The sequence below is a fragment of the Myodes glareolus genome, chromosome 4 (genome assembly GCF_982192425.1).
Source record: "Myodes glareolus chromosome 4, mMyoGla1.1, whole genome shotgun sequence".
In the NCBI taxonomy this organism is placed as follows: domain Eukaryota; kingdom Metazoa; phylum Chordata; class Mammalia; order Rodentia; family Cricetidae; genus Myodes; species Myodes glareolus.
The window spans coordinates 61,406,085-61,420,959 of NC_142029.1; the positions used below are offsets into that span (position 1 = coordinate 61,406,085).

A 14,875-nucleotide genomic window follows, 5' to 3' on the forward strand; every position below is an offset into this window, starting at 1 on the left:
AATTTGATTTTATCTTCAAAGTTTACTTCTAAATAAGTTAACATTCACAGGTGAAAGGGTTTAGGTCTTGAGTATCTGGTTTTGAGAAGTTATCCAATCTGCTACCGGCAGGAACTGCTCTGTGTCCATTGTCTATAGCTGCCTAGCTTGCCACTCTGAAGTAATCAGTACACTGATTAAAGTAACTTTGTATTTACTCCCGAGTCCATGATTCCCCAGTTAGGACTAGACTCAGCTGGGAGGTTTCTCCTGGGGTCGATTCAGGCATTGTGCTGGCTCTGTCACCTGGCAGGATGAACCCAGGCAGTACCCTAGCCAGCCCAGGGTCCTATGGATGGTTGTTACACCACTATGCAGGTGCAAAGGTGTCTTTAAGAGACTAACTCCACCCACTCCTACCCTCCCCTCCCCACCTCCCACTCTCCTACCTACCCATCCCTGTCCCCAAGGGCAGACAGGACTTTTCATGTCTCTTCTTCTCTTTCTCTCTGTCTCTCTTTCTCTTTCTCTTCACTTCCCCTCTCTTCCTTCCCTTCTCCCAATAAAACTTCCCACTTAAATTCTATCTGTCTGGCCATGTTTGTCCCTCCCCTATTGTGGGGCCACCCATCAGGGTCCTACTCATGCCATATGACTGTGTTTTTGGTGGCTATCTTGACTCTAAAAGGCCTAAGATGGCCTTATCCGTATATGTAAGTCTTGGTACTGGCTATAGTCAGTCATGCAAGCTTTGACTGTCAGGGTGCCTGTGCATCACAACCTCTCGGGTTCACCTGGTATATCAGATGATGTCTGTACATAGAGGCAGATCGAAAGAGAATCCAAGCCAAAGTTGCCATGCCCGCTGATGGCTGTGCTGCTGTGTTTTTATGGTTCATGCAAGTTGAGGCAAGTTCAAATTCCAAAGACTCCTCTTCTTTGTAGATGTGATGGAGGCAGATTCCAAAGGGGACTGCACATAACATAACAATAGTGGGAGTACTGAAGACGTCATTGCAATCATCTCCATAGACCTCAGGTTCTGGAAAGGTAAGGAAAACAGATCCGGGCCTTGCTCCTAGGAACTCAGTGCAGCAGCTGCCCAGGATCCTGGGGAAAGTGTCACGAGTTACCTCGGAGGCGCAAAAAGAAAACGAGGCACCAAAGAAAACAAGGTACAAAAGAAAACGAGGAGCTCCCTTGTACACGGCCAAGAGCTTGTGGGAGGTAAAATCAGAGCTACCTACCTGCCGTCCAAGTTCCAGGCCAGAGGCTCTCTGTCTACATCTAGATCATGACTCCCATGCCCCGGGCCCACGGAGCCCCAGTCCTAGACTAAGCCGATCGTCGATAGGATCATAATTAAACCATAAAGTAAGGATGGTACAGTCATAGGCAATGCTCACTGAAGCAAATGTTTTATGACAAGAGCTGGTAGAGAAATGAGTCTGGAGCTGATCCCTGGCAGAGTCCCCTCTCCCTCCTGCTCTTCCTGTCAGGCAAGCGCTTGCCCCTTTCCCCAGTTATTGCTCAGGAGAAGCCTGGCAGCCCACAGTCAAGTGGGAGGAAAACCCCAAGGGCACACATCTGATGTCACACGAGGTGAAGTCCTGGCTGCACTCTTCAGTGTGTGACTTTGAGCCTGTTTCCTCAGCTGTGAAATGTGGGCTCTTAGAGCTTTTGTAAGAACCAGGGAAAGCTTAGCCAGTGCTGCAATCATCTGTGAGGAGCACACAGCCCCTGGCTCACTCATTTGGTACACGTACACACTCATGCAATGGTCAGCTTTGTCTGCCTAGAACAGCATTCTCTTGCTCCCAGGACTTTGCTTCGCCTTCTTCATTCTCTGTCAATCCTCTCCAGCCTGAGCTTTGAATTCCATCTTCTTAATTATCCTCCTCACTGTGGATCTTCAGTTTCTCCCCTGAGACTTAAAAAAAAAATGTTTTATTATATTAAAAATTAATTTTAATTTTTATTAGTTGAGATTTGTCTCATTTACAAAATTTGATATGTATGTAATGATAGAAAGGTATATGCTCATGGAAGAGCAGGTGTTCACAGGTGTCTAGGCATAGGTGGGTTTTTTTTTGTCGGGACCAACAGCTCCCCAATAAGTGCACAGAGACTTAATATTAATTTTAAATGCTCAGTCAATAGTTTAGACTTGTTTTTAGCTACTCATATAACTTAAATTAACTCATTTTTTAATCCTCCTTCTGCCACATGGCAGTACCTTCTTTGAACACAGTACATTCAATTTGCTTCTCCATGTTGTCTTCCAAGACTCTGCCCTTCTTCCCAGCATCCTCTGTGTCTGGCTGTCCTGCTTATATCTCCTGCCTAGGTACTGGCCAGTCAGTGCTTTTCTTAAACCAGTCAGAAAGTGCCTTGGCAAAGACAAATCTTCACAGTGTACAAAAAGATTATTCCATAACAGTGCTGGATTCCCTGAAGCTGGATTTCAAGTCCCTTGTGAGGCACCTCATATGGATGCTGAGAACTGAGCTCTGATTTGCCCCTGAGCCATCTCTCCAGCCTAGTTCTTCTTCTCTCCCTCCCTCCTTCCTTCCCCCTTCCCTCCCTTCTTCCTTCCTTTCTTCTTTCCCTCCCTCCCTCCTTCCTTCTTCCTTCCTTCTCTCCTTCCTTCCTCCCTTTCCTCCCTCCTTCCTTTCTCATTCCCCTAGGACAGGGACAGATCCCAAGGCCTCACGCAGCAATTCTACCACTGAACCACATCTCTAGCTCCTGCACTGAGATTTCTCAATGTGAGTTTGTGAAGAATCAGCATTTTAGAATCTGATATCTCCAGATGGTTCTGCCCCCCTCACCCTGGGGAGGAACTAAAACAGGGATGGAAAAGGCAAGTGAATCGTGGGGCTAGGTAGGCCAGCTCCTGGCTGTCTCTGCAGAGTTTTTCCAAAGAGACTTCCTACTAACATAAACTTGGAACAAAAGGAATTTTCCCTAAGACAGTTGATTTGTCCAATGTTTATTGAGCAATTCAACCTAGCTAGCCTTGGAGACATAGCAGGAACACCCTGGGTCCGCCCTCTCTCCTCCCAAGACAGAACAGGCATGGAGTGTGAAAGGAGCTGCCACTCACCACTGAAACTCAGGGAAGACATGTTTTGCCTAACTTAGGGGTGTCTGCAAAGGCCTTGGGGAGGGCATGTCTGCCCTGAGTCTTTAAGTCTGTGGATGAGTCTCCCTGGCTATGGTGAAGTTCAAAGTGAGAAGCCTCACAAGAGACTGGATAGATTTTGTTTTGTTTTCATGTGTTTCTTTTTAAAAACAGGGTCTTGTATAGCCTGGGTTAACTCCCCACACTTTCTATGTAACTAAGGATGACCTTGAGTTTCTAATCTTCTTGCTCTGCCTCCCATGTGCTGGGATGACAGGCCTGTGCCACCACAGCTATTTTACAGGATGCTGAGGACCAAGCCCACGGCCTTATGCATGTTAGGCAGGCACTATGCCAACATGCCACCCATCCCAGAGACTAGAACAGTTCAGGAAAGCCTTGGTAGCTTGTGTACCGGCATGAGATCTGGTTAGACTTGGCCCTGCTGGTAACCAAGGTGTCCCCTGTGGACTTGGGCTTAGGTAGGGAAGAGACAGGGGCATTTTACTGTTTTGTTTCTGTCTTTTTCCCCCAGATAATTTTTCTTCTGCCCTTATGAGGACGACTCTTTCCATGGACTCTGGTGGAGGTCGTGGGGCAGCACCAGGAGTCTAAAGAGTGGTAGGTGTCCAGCCCTTCAGAGCATCACAAGATCAATTCTGACCACCTCGTTATATGATTGGCATAGCTCATGGGATAATGCAGCTTGACATAGAGCTTGGGATGCAAATAAGTATTAAAGACACTTGCTTTAGAAATGTCCCTGATTGCAGCGACCTCTACAATATTCTGAATGACAAACTTCTTAATGGCCTTGTCTTTGGACATACACCAGCTGCAGTGTGTACAACTTTGCTGCGCAGGTGAAGGCCCTTTGTGACCTGGCTACTGTTTCTTCAGTGTGTTTGTTTGGTTGGTTGGTTGGTTGGTTGGTTGGTTGGCCAGCTTGTTTTAATTTGGTTTTAGTTATCTTGTAGACAAGACTGGAAAAGTTTTGTGGGTTTTGTTTGTTTTCCTTTTTGCGTATGGATGTTTTGCTTGTGTGTATGTCTGCATACCACTTGCATGCCTGGTGCCTTTGGAGGCTGGAAGAAATCTTTGGATCCCAAAACAAGAGCTCCAGATGGTTGTGCCCTGTGCATGTTGGGAATTGAACCAGCAAAGAACAGCAAGTCGGGGATGGGTAGTATGTGCAAATGTGAGTGCAGGTTATTGGGGAATATAAAATGAGGCTCTGGAGCTGTTAGTTACAGATGGTTGTGAATCCCACAGTGCGGGTACAAGGAACCAAACTCAGGTATTCTGCAAGAGCAGTAAGTGCTCTTAACCGCTGAGACGGCTCTCTAGCGCCCAGGGTCAGCCTCTTGGACTCAGCTTCCAAGCATGGCTGTGGTGGACTATTGCTGAGCTGAGTACAGGGCGTGAGGTCACCTATACACTATACTACACTTTGGGACAATCCCATGGGCATTCTAGCAGGTGAAAATGGAACTCACCCACATGTATGAGCTCACCTCCTGTGGACACGCATGCCTGGGCTCTGTCACCTGGTCAATGGGGCTTCACTGTAGGTGCTTTACTCTCTGCTGCCCTGAAATCCTAGAGCAGTTGAGTTGGCAGTAAACTTATCTGCTCACAGCCATAAAGACAACAGCAATTGAGCCCTACAGTTCAGGTGGGAAGGGTGACTTTAGAGGGGGTGACCTTCATGGAGGGCTCACAGCTGTAGGTACTGAGGGGCGACTTCCATATAGGGGCCAGAGACCTTGTTTCCTCAAGCAATTTCTGAGTGACAGATACCAGACTAGGGACTTAGTGAACCAAGCAGAAGGAGCCCTCATGTAAAGCGGTCACAAGGCTGTGGTGACTAGATGGCAGCATAAGAGCCGGGCAGTGGTGGCACACGCCCTTAATCCCAGCACTTGGGAGGCAGAGGTAGGCAGATCTCTGTGAGTTCGAGACCAGCCTGGTCTACAAGAGCTAGTTCCAGGACAGGTTCCAAAGCTACAGAGAAACCCTGTCTTGAAAAATCAAAAACCAAAAGAAAAAAAAAAGGCAGCGTAAGAGCAGGTGGTTAGTTCAATGCAAAGAGATGATCTGGACACAGGTATGCAGAGGCTTCATCTGTCAAAGGCTTGCTGGTTCTTCTACTCTTTGGGGGTCCACCACCCAGCTCCCAAATGAACACACAGAGACCTGTTCTTGCCTATACATTCCCAGCCTTTACTTGGTTTATTTCTAGCCAGCTTTTCTTAATTTATTCCATCTGCCTTTGGTCTCTGGGCTTTTACCTTTCTCTATTCTGTATACTTTTCTTTCCTTCTTACTCCATGGCTGGTTGTGTGGCTGAGTGACTGGCCCCTGATGTCCTCCTCTCCTCCTTTGTTTGTTCTTTGCTTTTCTTCTCCACCCCCAGCCTAAATTTCTTCTCCAGTTTATTCTCTCTGCCTGGAAGCCCCACCTATCCTTTCTCTTGCCTAACTATTGGCTGTTCAGCTTTTTATTAGACCAATCGGGTGTTCCAGACAGGCAAAGTAATATAGATTTACAGAGTTAAACAAATGCAACATAAAAGAATACAACACATCTTTGCATCATTCAAGGAATATTCCACAGCATAAACTAATGTAATAATATTACATTAATAAGCTTATATTCCACAATGAAAGACCAAGGACATCATAAATGCCATCATGAAGCAATGTGAACAGGTGAAGGGTGAAAGGCAAAAAGCCAAAAAGCCTGCAAAGGCTCAGCTCCATCTTCCTGGACACAGCCCTGTTTGCCCATCCAATCCTCAGAGCACCTGTTTCTGTAATAACAGGCAGTATGGTGTCCCAAAATGTTTGTCACCAGACTGTGATCGCCCTGAGGACACGGTCTGGCTTGCTCCTGCTGCAGCCCTAGCTCTAGCCTAGGCCTGGCATGGGGCAGAGACTGACAATAGGCATTACTAATGAATAGAAGACCACTTTAGAACTTCCCAGAGGGCTAGCAGCTGAAGTAAGCAGGGAAGTCCTAGAGGCTAGAGGACAGAATGGCAGGAAAGCACCACAAGACACAGCAAACTCAGACCAGGAGAGCTTGATCTGAGGCAAGCTTAGAGACAGAGAAGGGGCAGACAGGGCCAGGAGGCCCCACTAGGGTATCATGTGGTCAGGCCAGAGCTGCAGGAAGGTGGTGGTCTTGGATAGGAGAAGCTCAGGGGCACGGGACTAAGGACAGACTAGGAACCTAGGCCCTGTGCAACAGAAGAGCTCAGTAGGGCCTGGGAAGATGGCTCGGTTGATTTGAGGCCCAGAGTTTGTTCTCCAAAGTACACGTTTAAGAAGCTATGTGTAGGGCTGGAGAGATAACTCAGTGGTTAAGAACACTGGCTGCTCTTTCAGAGGACCCCGGTTCAGTTCCCAGTTCACAACTGTCTGTAACTCCAGTTCCAGGGAATCTGACACCTTCACACAAACACACAAACAGGTTAGACACATAAAATAAAAATAAGTTTTAAATAAAGAAAAATTGTATAGAGTCAAACACTTTTAATCCCAATTCTCAGGAGGCAGAGGCAGGCAGATCTCTGTGAGCTTGAGATCTGTCTAGTCTACAGAGAGAGAGAGAGAGAGAGAGAGAGAGAGAGAGAGAGAGAGAGAAAGAGAGACAGAGACAGAAGCAGAGATTAATGAAAACAGAGCGAAAGATCTGAGTTCTGGTACAGTCATTCAGTCATCTCTGGAATGTTCGCTATGATCAGGCCTTGCATCTAGGCTCAGTAAAAGCCCGAGAACAGGGTGGCCAAGATCCATACTTAAGAAGCTGAGTCAGGAGGACCTGGCAGAGCAGGTAGACACTACACTGGTGAACAGGCGCTGCGGGCAGGGTGCTGTGGCTTTTCAGAGTGTTGGCATCTGAGCCCTTTCAGCTGGGTGCTGGGTTGGGCTGGGTTGGCAGGGTAGAGGATGGTGGGAGCAGTAGGGCTGTAGGCAGGATAGAGCTTCAGGCCTGACTAGGGTCAGAGCTAATCCTGACCTGAAACAGAAGTGCGGGGGGAACAGCTGGCCTGGAAGCACCATGAGCAAGCAGTCCAGTGCTTGGGGCAAAGGGGCAGAGTCAGACAGGTGGCTAGAAGGGGAGTTGAGGCCATCCTAGAAAGCCAAGGGGTTTGAGGCACAGCTGAAAGCTGTATGTGGGACGCTGGAGAAGGACTGTAGGTGGGAGCGACGTCAGGCCCGCCATTCATGATTCCAAAGCCCACCATACTATGATCCTTCTTTAGCAGCTTGACTCACACTCTCATCTGTAACCTCTACGAAGGCCGAGGGGCATCCAAGAGCAAGAGCAGGCAAGAGGCCTGTGACATCTTCACCCCCTGGCACATCCCTACTTACAGAGTCACTATTGGGCAGTGACTATGAAGGTGATAAGACCCAGGCTTTTCCAGACCCAAAATCCCAGGATATAGGAGGATACATGGCCAGCAAGCCTCAAACCTTTTCTAGAATGAAATTCTCTTTAGTCATCTATGGGGTTCTCAAGCAACTGGGTCTGGCCTGCAGGCTTGCCCCACCCTGCCTGGTCCTCCCAAACCTAGCTTCCCGTTGGGCTGGTTCTGCTAAGGTAGAAGATTCCAGGGCCACCTCTTGGGCCCTTCCCTCCCCTATACCTGTGTCAATGCCTCTGCCTGCCTTCCACCCCAGCTTTAAAGAGGATGCTCACCCTAGGCTTGGCTCCTCATCAACGACCCGAGACTCCCCATCCCAACTGCCTGTCAGGCAGATGTGGCTTAGCTGTGTTTCTCATCCATCTTCTGCCCCACTTCCACCACTGCCTAGGACATCTGCCAGTGATGTATGCAGGTTCCCAGGACCCACCTTAGCGCCTCTGCAGAACTCTAGTTGGTAGAAACCAAGCCCATGTGCAGGGCAGGAGTGTGAGACCCCCTAGCCTTTCCCTCTGGGCAGACCCCTCCACGGCCCCTCACTTGCTTCCTGTGCAAAGACCAAGCCATGGTTTCTAACACTTCCTCTGAGCTCTTATTCCTCTGAATAAGAAGAAGATTCTTATGAAGTGGGAACTTGAGCACAGGTAATACCACCTGCAGAAGGACGCTACAGTCCAGTCTACAAGCTGTTGGCATCCCCCAGAGGAGGGAGGGAGAAGGGTGACTTTGGCAGCAGGTCTAAGGGGACAAGAGAACAAGGAAGTATGTTCAAAGCTTTGCTTTTAATTTAAAATGTTTTATTTGTTAATATTTTTACTACCTTTAATGATGTGTAGGTGTGTGTGTGTGTGTGTGTGTGTGTGTGTGTGTGTGTGTGTGCATACAGGTGCCTACAGAAATCAGAGGTATCAGATTTCCTGGAGTTATAGTCACAGCTGTGAGCCACCTGATATGGGTGCTGGGAACCAAACCAGGCTCAGGTCTTCTGGAAGAAAACAAGTGGGATGCCTCTTAACCTTAGAGTCATTTTCTTAGCCTCATAAGGTTTTAAATTTATATCGGTCTAGACATACACCTGCATGTATGTCTATACACCACTTGCTTGCCCCATCCCTGTGGAGGGCACAAGAGAACCTTGGATCCCCTAGAACTGGAGCTATAGGTGTCTGTGAGTCACCATGAGAGAGTGCTGGGGATTGAACCTGGATCCAAGACTGACAAGTGCTCTTAACTGCTGAGCCATCTCCCCAGCTCCAAGCAACATTTTCAGGAGCTACTTGATGGTCATGCGGGGCACAGACTGCAGCAGCTCTTGGTAGTACTCCCTGGTGCAGGAGGCAGAGGATAAACACAGTGTAGGAGCAGGAGTGGCCGAGATAGGCAGCAAAGACTGTGTAAGAACACAGAGCTGAGGCTGGGTACCTGGGAGCAGCCAAAAGAGCTCTCGGTGCAAGAGCATCTAGTAGCTACAGACTGAGTTGGCTGATAAGGAAGGAGAGTGAGGACAGGAGCCGGACCAGGCAGATCAAGAGGCCAGCAGAATTTCTATACAGCTGGAGAGGATCCTGAGGAGAGGGTAACCAGGACAGGTGAACCCCAGAAAGGGCCTGTTGTTTGAAAGAGGACTCTTTGGTCAAGAGGCCATTTGATAAAGGGGGGTATGACTTACCGTTGAAGATTCTGGTTGTGTCCCAGGAAAATATCTTCTTGAGTGCTCACTCCTGCTCTGTCCCCAGGAGCCCTAGACCATGACTGAATCTTACACACACACACACACACACACACACACACACACACACACACACCAGTATTGGATGTGTATGGGTGTTTTGTTTGCACACATGTCTGTGTGCACACATGTCTGTGTACCGTGTGTGTGAAGTGCCCAAGGAGGCCATAAGAGAACATCAGATGCCCTGGGACTGAACTTACAGGTAGTTATTAGCTGCTGTGTGGTGCCGGGAATTGAACCCAGAACTTCTACAAGAGCAACCAAAATGCTCTTAGCTGCTGAGAGCAGCTCTTTCCAACCCCACATGACTGAGCTACAGGAGTGAGCTATATCAGCTGCTAATGTCTGTCATCCTGGGAGAGAAGCAGCAAACCTGTACTTCATTTTCTTAACCATGTAAGGAACTTATTTTGCAAGCAGGTTTCTGGCACTCAAACTGACCCAAGAATTTGACTGAAGTCACACAACACTTTAGACACGGGAGGTTCAAGCCTGTCCAATATCCAAGCTCTGGGTAATGTAAATAGTTGATATATGCTTGTCACACATATATTTAACAGATTCTCTGGGCATGTAAACTTGGGAAATGATGGCTTCAGTGAACCTGAGCAGGCACTCTCTTTTCATAGTGAGGAGAAAAATGTTTGGCCATGAATTCCTTTTGTCCCTGTGGGAGCTGCTATCTCTATAGATCACACTTCAGTTCCTCCCGACCTGTAAGGTCAGAGAGGTGGGGTACCGAAGGCCTCTTGCTGTAAGATGTTTACATTCTCATTTTACAGCTGTGTTCCCCAACCTCTGCCTTACACGGGGTGGGAGGAGGTGGCAGGGCGTGGGGTAGAAGGAGGGCGTTGATTTCAATTAGAGACTTTGCAGAATCTTGGTAAAGGACAGTAGGGGTACCAAACACCCCTGACCTCTACGCTTCACAAGAGACACCTTCATTACATGCACAGTGCCTGAGGTCTTGATCACCTTTGGTGACATGTCTTTGGAAAACTGGCAAACAAAAAGCCATTTCATGCACCAAGGGTGCCAGCAGATTTGGGAGGAACTCCTGAAAGTGGCCAAGCTTTAGGAGGAAACTAAAGAAAAAAAGAGAGAAGCAAAAAGTTGTGGCCCAAAGACAGGAGCCACATTTAGGAGAAAGAGGAGGCTCTCGTGGGCAAAGCCTGAGAGCAGCCAGGAAGGGCGCTGTTCTTTGTGGTAGAAGCTGTGGAAGTATCGGAGAGCTGGATTTGGATCTGCAGGCATAGGAACTATAGCAGATGCTTGAGGCAGAGGTCATTTGATGCCTTCGAGGAGCAGGCACTGAAGTTGTGAGTCAGTTGGCAGAGTGCTTGCCCTTTATGTACCAAGCCCTCGTTTGGGTTCCCAATCCCACATAAACAGAGAGGTTCATGTCTAGAATTTCAACACTTGGAGGTAGAAGAAAGAGGATCGTAAGTTCAAAGGCATCCTCTGCTACACAGCAAGTTCAAAGACAGCCTGGGATATATGAGACACCCCCTCCACCCCCACACACATACACACACAAGACACTGCCCTCCCAGGTGGCCTTCTGTCTCACTGCTTAGTGCGACGTCAGCTTGCATGTAGCTACTCCATATCGTGCCTGCCCTTCCCTTAAAGCCTCCTTGGCCCGGGTTCTTTGTCACCAGTGTTCCCTCTGGTTCCCTGCAGATGGCTGCGCTCTCCGAGAACCTGGTAGCAGGCCATCTTCCACTGTGTGCAGCATCTTTCTGGGACTGCCCTAGCCCAGCGGAAGAAGACCACCTCCTGTGGACGCCAAGGAATGTCTGATCATTGAGAAAGTGCCAGCGGATGAACACCCCCCCCCCCGCCATGGGAAGAGCCCCGCTGTTGCTCTTTTCCTCGGCCTTTCTCCTTTCTCCTGAGATCATCTTTCCTGAGCCCAATTCTTCCTGGGAAAGGAACACACCAACAGGGTCCCCAGGCACATTCTCCTCAGCTATGCTGGACACTGCTCGCCTCTCCAAGAACAGATGCCAAATCCAGGAGGATAGGCGGAGAGGGAAGGTGGAGAGGCGGGAAAGGGCCTGACTTTCCTCAGACCAGTGACCCGCTGCCCCCAACCCATGCTTGGGATGAATAAGAGCCAGGTGGCTGGCTAAATGCTGATTCTCCTCAGCCTCCTGGGCTCTAGATGATGGATTATTCCTTTGATGTGTTTGTCCTTTGGCTTCAGAGAGGCAGCTTTGCCTTGGCAGCTCATGATAGCCTCAAGTACAGCCCCCCCCCCAAAGTTACCAGGCTCTCTTTTTACACAAGTCCCCCTCTCCCTTGGCTTTCAGGAAGGGCTGAGGCCCCGGAGCCTCATTAATCTGTTGTCAGAGTCCCTGGTGGCATGTGAGGCATTTTTGCAATTGTTCTAAAATCCCATTATCTAGGCCTTCTGGACTGTGCAGTGGCCGCTGCTGGCTGAATACGTGACTGACCACCCAGCATCCCCTCCAGGGAAAAGCTCCCTGGGCCGCTGGCCACCATCCAAACCAGCTCCTCTTCATGAAAAAGCACTGAGATGACAAAAACGGAAGGGGTGGCCTCCAAACACAGGCTACCTGTAAACACTGAAGCCTGTTCCAAAGAAAAACAAAGGTAAAATTACAGGGCTGCGGAGCTGGGAGGAGCCTGGATCCACTCTACTCATTCTGTCCGGCCCCCACTTACTACAGAAGACACTTCACACCGGCCCGTGTTATTATTTGCTCAATTCATCCAGCAAATATTTACTGAACACCTACTATTCTAGATGCTTGAGCTGCATCCAGAAACAGATCAGCCTCTCCCCTCCCAAGGGCTAGCGTCCTGTGGAAGGATCACTGGTAAAAGGAGAAGGCGGAAAATGTTAGAAGGTGAGCCGGATGAGGTAGTCCAGCAAGGTAAAGTGAAGCTGGAGAGAGTGAGCAGAGGGAGCCGGTGTGGAGCCTTCTAGAAGCAGCAGCTCGAGTGCAGGCTTTCAGGAACAGGCAAGAACTGAAGCAGAGCAGAGAAGGGCTGGTGGGAGAATGAGAGGGGGATGTGGTAGGGGAGGAGAAGGACACGATTATCTTTTGTCCCCATGGGAGTTTCAGGAAGGTGAGGTCTGCCTGCAGTTCTATGACTACCACAAGGTCTGACAAGAGTACAAAAGTTCTGGGGCTTGGGAGATGGCTCAGTGGGTAAGGGAGCTTGCTGAGCAAACATAAAGATGGGAGTCTGACACCTTAGTACTCATATGGAAATCAGGTTTGGCCTTTCACATAGTGCTGTGGGGAGCAAAGACAGGAAGATTGCAGAGGCTTGCTCCAGGTTCTGAGGGAGATCCTGTCTCAAGGGAATAGGGTAAAGGGTGAAGCGCATACACATGGGTGCGAACACGTTCTCACAAACACAAATGTACCACACATACATACATACACACGAATACATCACATACTCACACACATAAAAATGCACGTGGATATACACATCACACAAATATACTACGCACACATACACACAGAATACTCACACTTAGAAACAAACATACACAAATACATTACACACACAAATGTCCTACACACACACATAAATACATGCATACACACACAGACATACCACACACACTCACACAGAACATACACATCACACCACATACACGCTGACAACATTCATACACATGCTACACACACAAACACACACACACCTACTACACACACAGCACACACACAGCACACATAAGTACATACCACCACATACACACAGACACTACATACACACATATACACACCACACACACTTCTTCATACATACACAGAATGCAGAAGTTCCAGAGAAATGAATGAACAGATGAAGAGATAATGCCTATACAGTCCCCAAAGAGATAGGAAAGTAGGGACAACTGGACAGATAGAGCTCCCAGCTGGGGACTTTATCTAGATCAGGCTTGTGTTCCAAATGCCTGGGGGGGGGGTTTCTCATGACCCCCCACATCACATGCAGACCTTTACCCACAATCATGGTTCTCAAGCTGAAGGGTGAGATGGTCCTGGGTGGGAGAGAACATGAGTCTGTGATTATTTTCTTAAAAGATTTATTTGTTTTTCTTTTGCATATATGAGTGTTTTGCCTGAATGCATATGTGTACCATGTGCGTGCAGGAAGCCAGAAGAGAGCCCAGGAACGGGAGTTATAGGTCATTATCAGCTACTATGTGGGTGCTGGGAACTGAACCCTGGTCCTCTGGAAGACCCAGCCTCTCTCCAGCCCCAAGTATATGGTTCTTACATGTACCCACTCCCTAGCGAGGAGCACCCCATCTAGACATTCCCAGGCACTCAGCACCTGGTGTCATCACCAGCCCCGGGGCACACATTTAATAAATGAACAAATGATTGCTGACTGAATCCACAGCTGGGGAAGTGCAGGGGCGAAGCAGCTTGTTATTCAACTCCCAGATATTTGGAATTATTATTGCTGTCATTATGATTATTTATTTGTTTGTTTACTTGTTTGTGTGTATTTCTTTTTTCAAGACAGGGTTTCTCTGTGTAACAGCCCTGACTGTGCTGGAATTGGCCCTGTAGACAAGACTGGCCTTGAACTCACAGAGATTCACTTGCCTCTGCCTCCCAAGTGCTGGGCAAGCACTCTACCAACTGAGCAGCGTCCCTACCCTCAGATACTTGGAATTATTATAAACAAATGACATTCCAGAGAAGAGGAAGCCCCATGCTGTTGTTTCCTGTCCTACATCTACCCACAAGTCCTACCAGGACATCTCTTCAGGTTTCTTATGTCCTGTCTGGGCTAGAGTGGAGGGATTTTAGGGTTTTTAGATGTAGAGACGGCCTTGCATGCCCCTGTGTACTTCTATGGAGTTCTGAACCAGTAGGGTTTCTCTCCAAATAGAAGGGTTGCTGAGGAATGAGGTTCTACTAGATAGCCCAGTGTTCCCAAAAAAAAAGCCTGGAATGTAGAAGCTTAGGGACGGGATGCAGGGGAATAGACAGGCAGGCAGGCCATATTCCCTTCCTCTCAGGAGAATATGTAGCCAGGCTCACATGCCAGGGCAGGCAGGGGCTGGGACCAAATGTTGCCGGAAATATTGGAACCATAAACACAAGAACCAAGGACCAGAAGGCCTTCCCTTCCGCCCAGTTCCTTCTCCTTTCTCTTAGCCTCAATGCTGTCTAGAGCCTGGAGCTCCACTCAAGGCTGCTGACTCTCACAGATTCCTGGCCGCTGGCTTGCAGGTGCTGACTGCCTGAGATTTTTTTTGCCTGTAAACAGTAAAGAGCCCCTGGTTATCTCACATAGTTGGAATAAGCACTCTCATTTTTTTTCTCCCTCCTCTTCCCAGAATTCAATAAAGGCCAGAGATTCCACAAGCCATCTGACTCAACTCGATTTCCTCCTTCCTCCTGCTTCTCCACCCTTGTGACCCTGAAAAGGCAGCCCAGAATCCAAGGCTCTGCAGCCAGGCCTAAGTCTGCTGCCACATCTGGTGGTCAGGAGTCTTTAAACCTACTGACCCAGGAGCCACCTGGTACACCCCACGGAGTGGGAAGCTCCATACTGCAGGAAGTGATGCTGGGGGGAGGTGTAGCCAAGGGCCTAGTAC

The 14,875-nt window shown here is 48.6% G+C and overlaps 1 long non-coding RNA gene across 1 annotated transcript; it reads left to right on the forward strand.

Moving 5' to 3' along the window:
• The first annotated feature begins 422 nt into the window (after nt 1-422).
• LOC148122286 (uncharacterized) lies at nt 423-14,633 on the forward strand. The gene is made up of 3 exons (XR_015737620.1): nt 423-1,029; nt 3,639-3,724; nt 10,954-14,633. It is a non-coding gene; the product is annotated as an uncharacterized LOC148122286 (long non-coding RNA).
• The last annotated feature ends 242 nt before the right edge of the window (nt 14,634-14,875 follow it).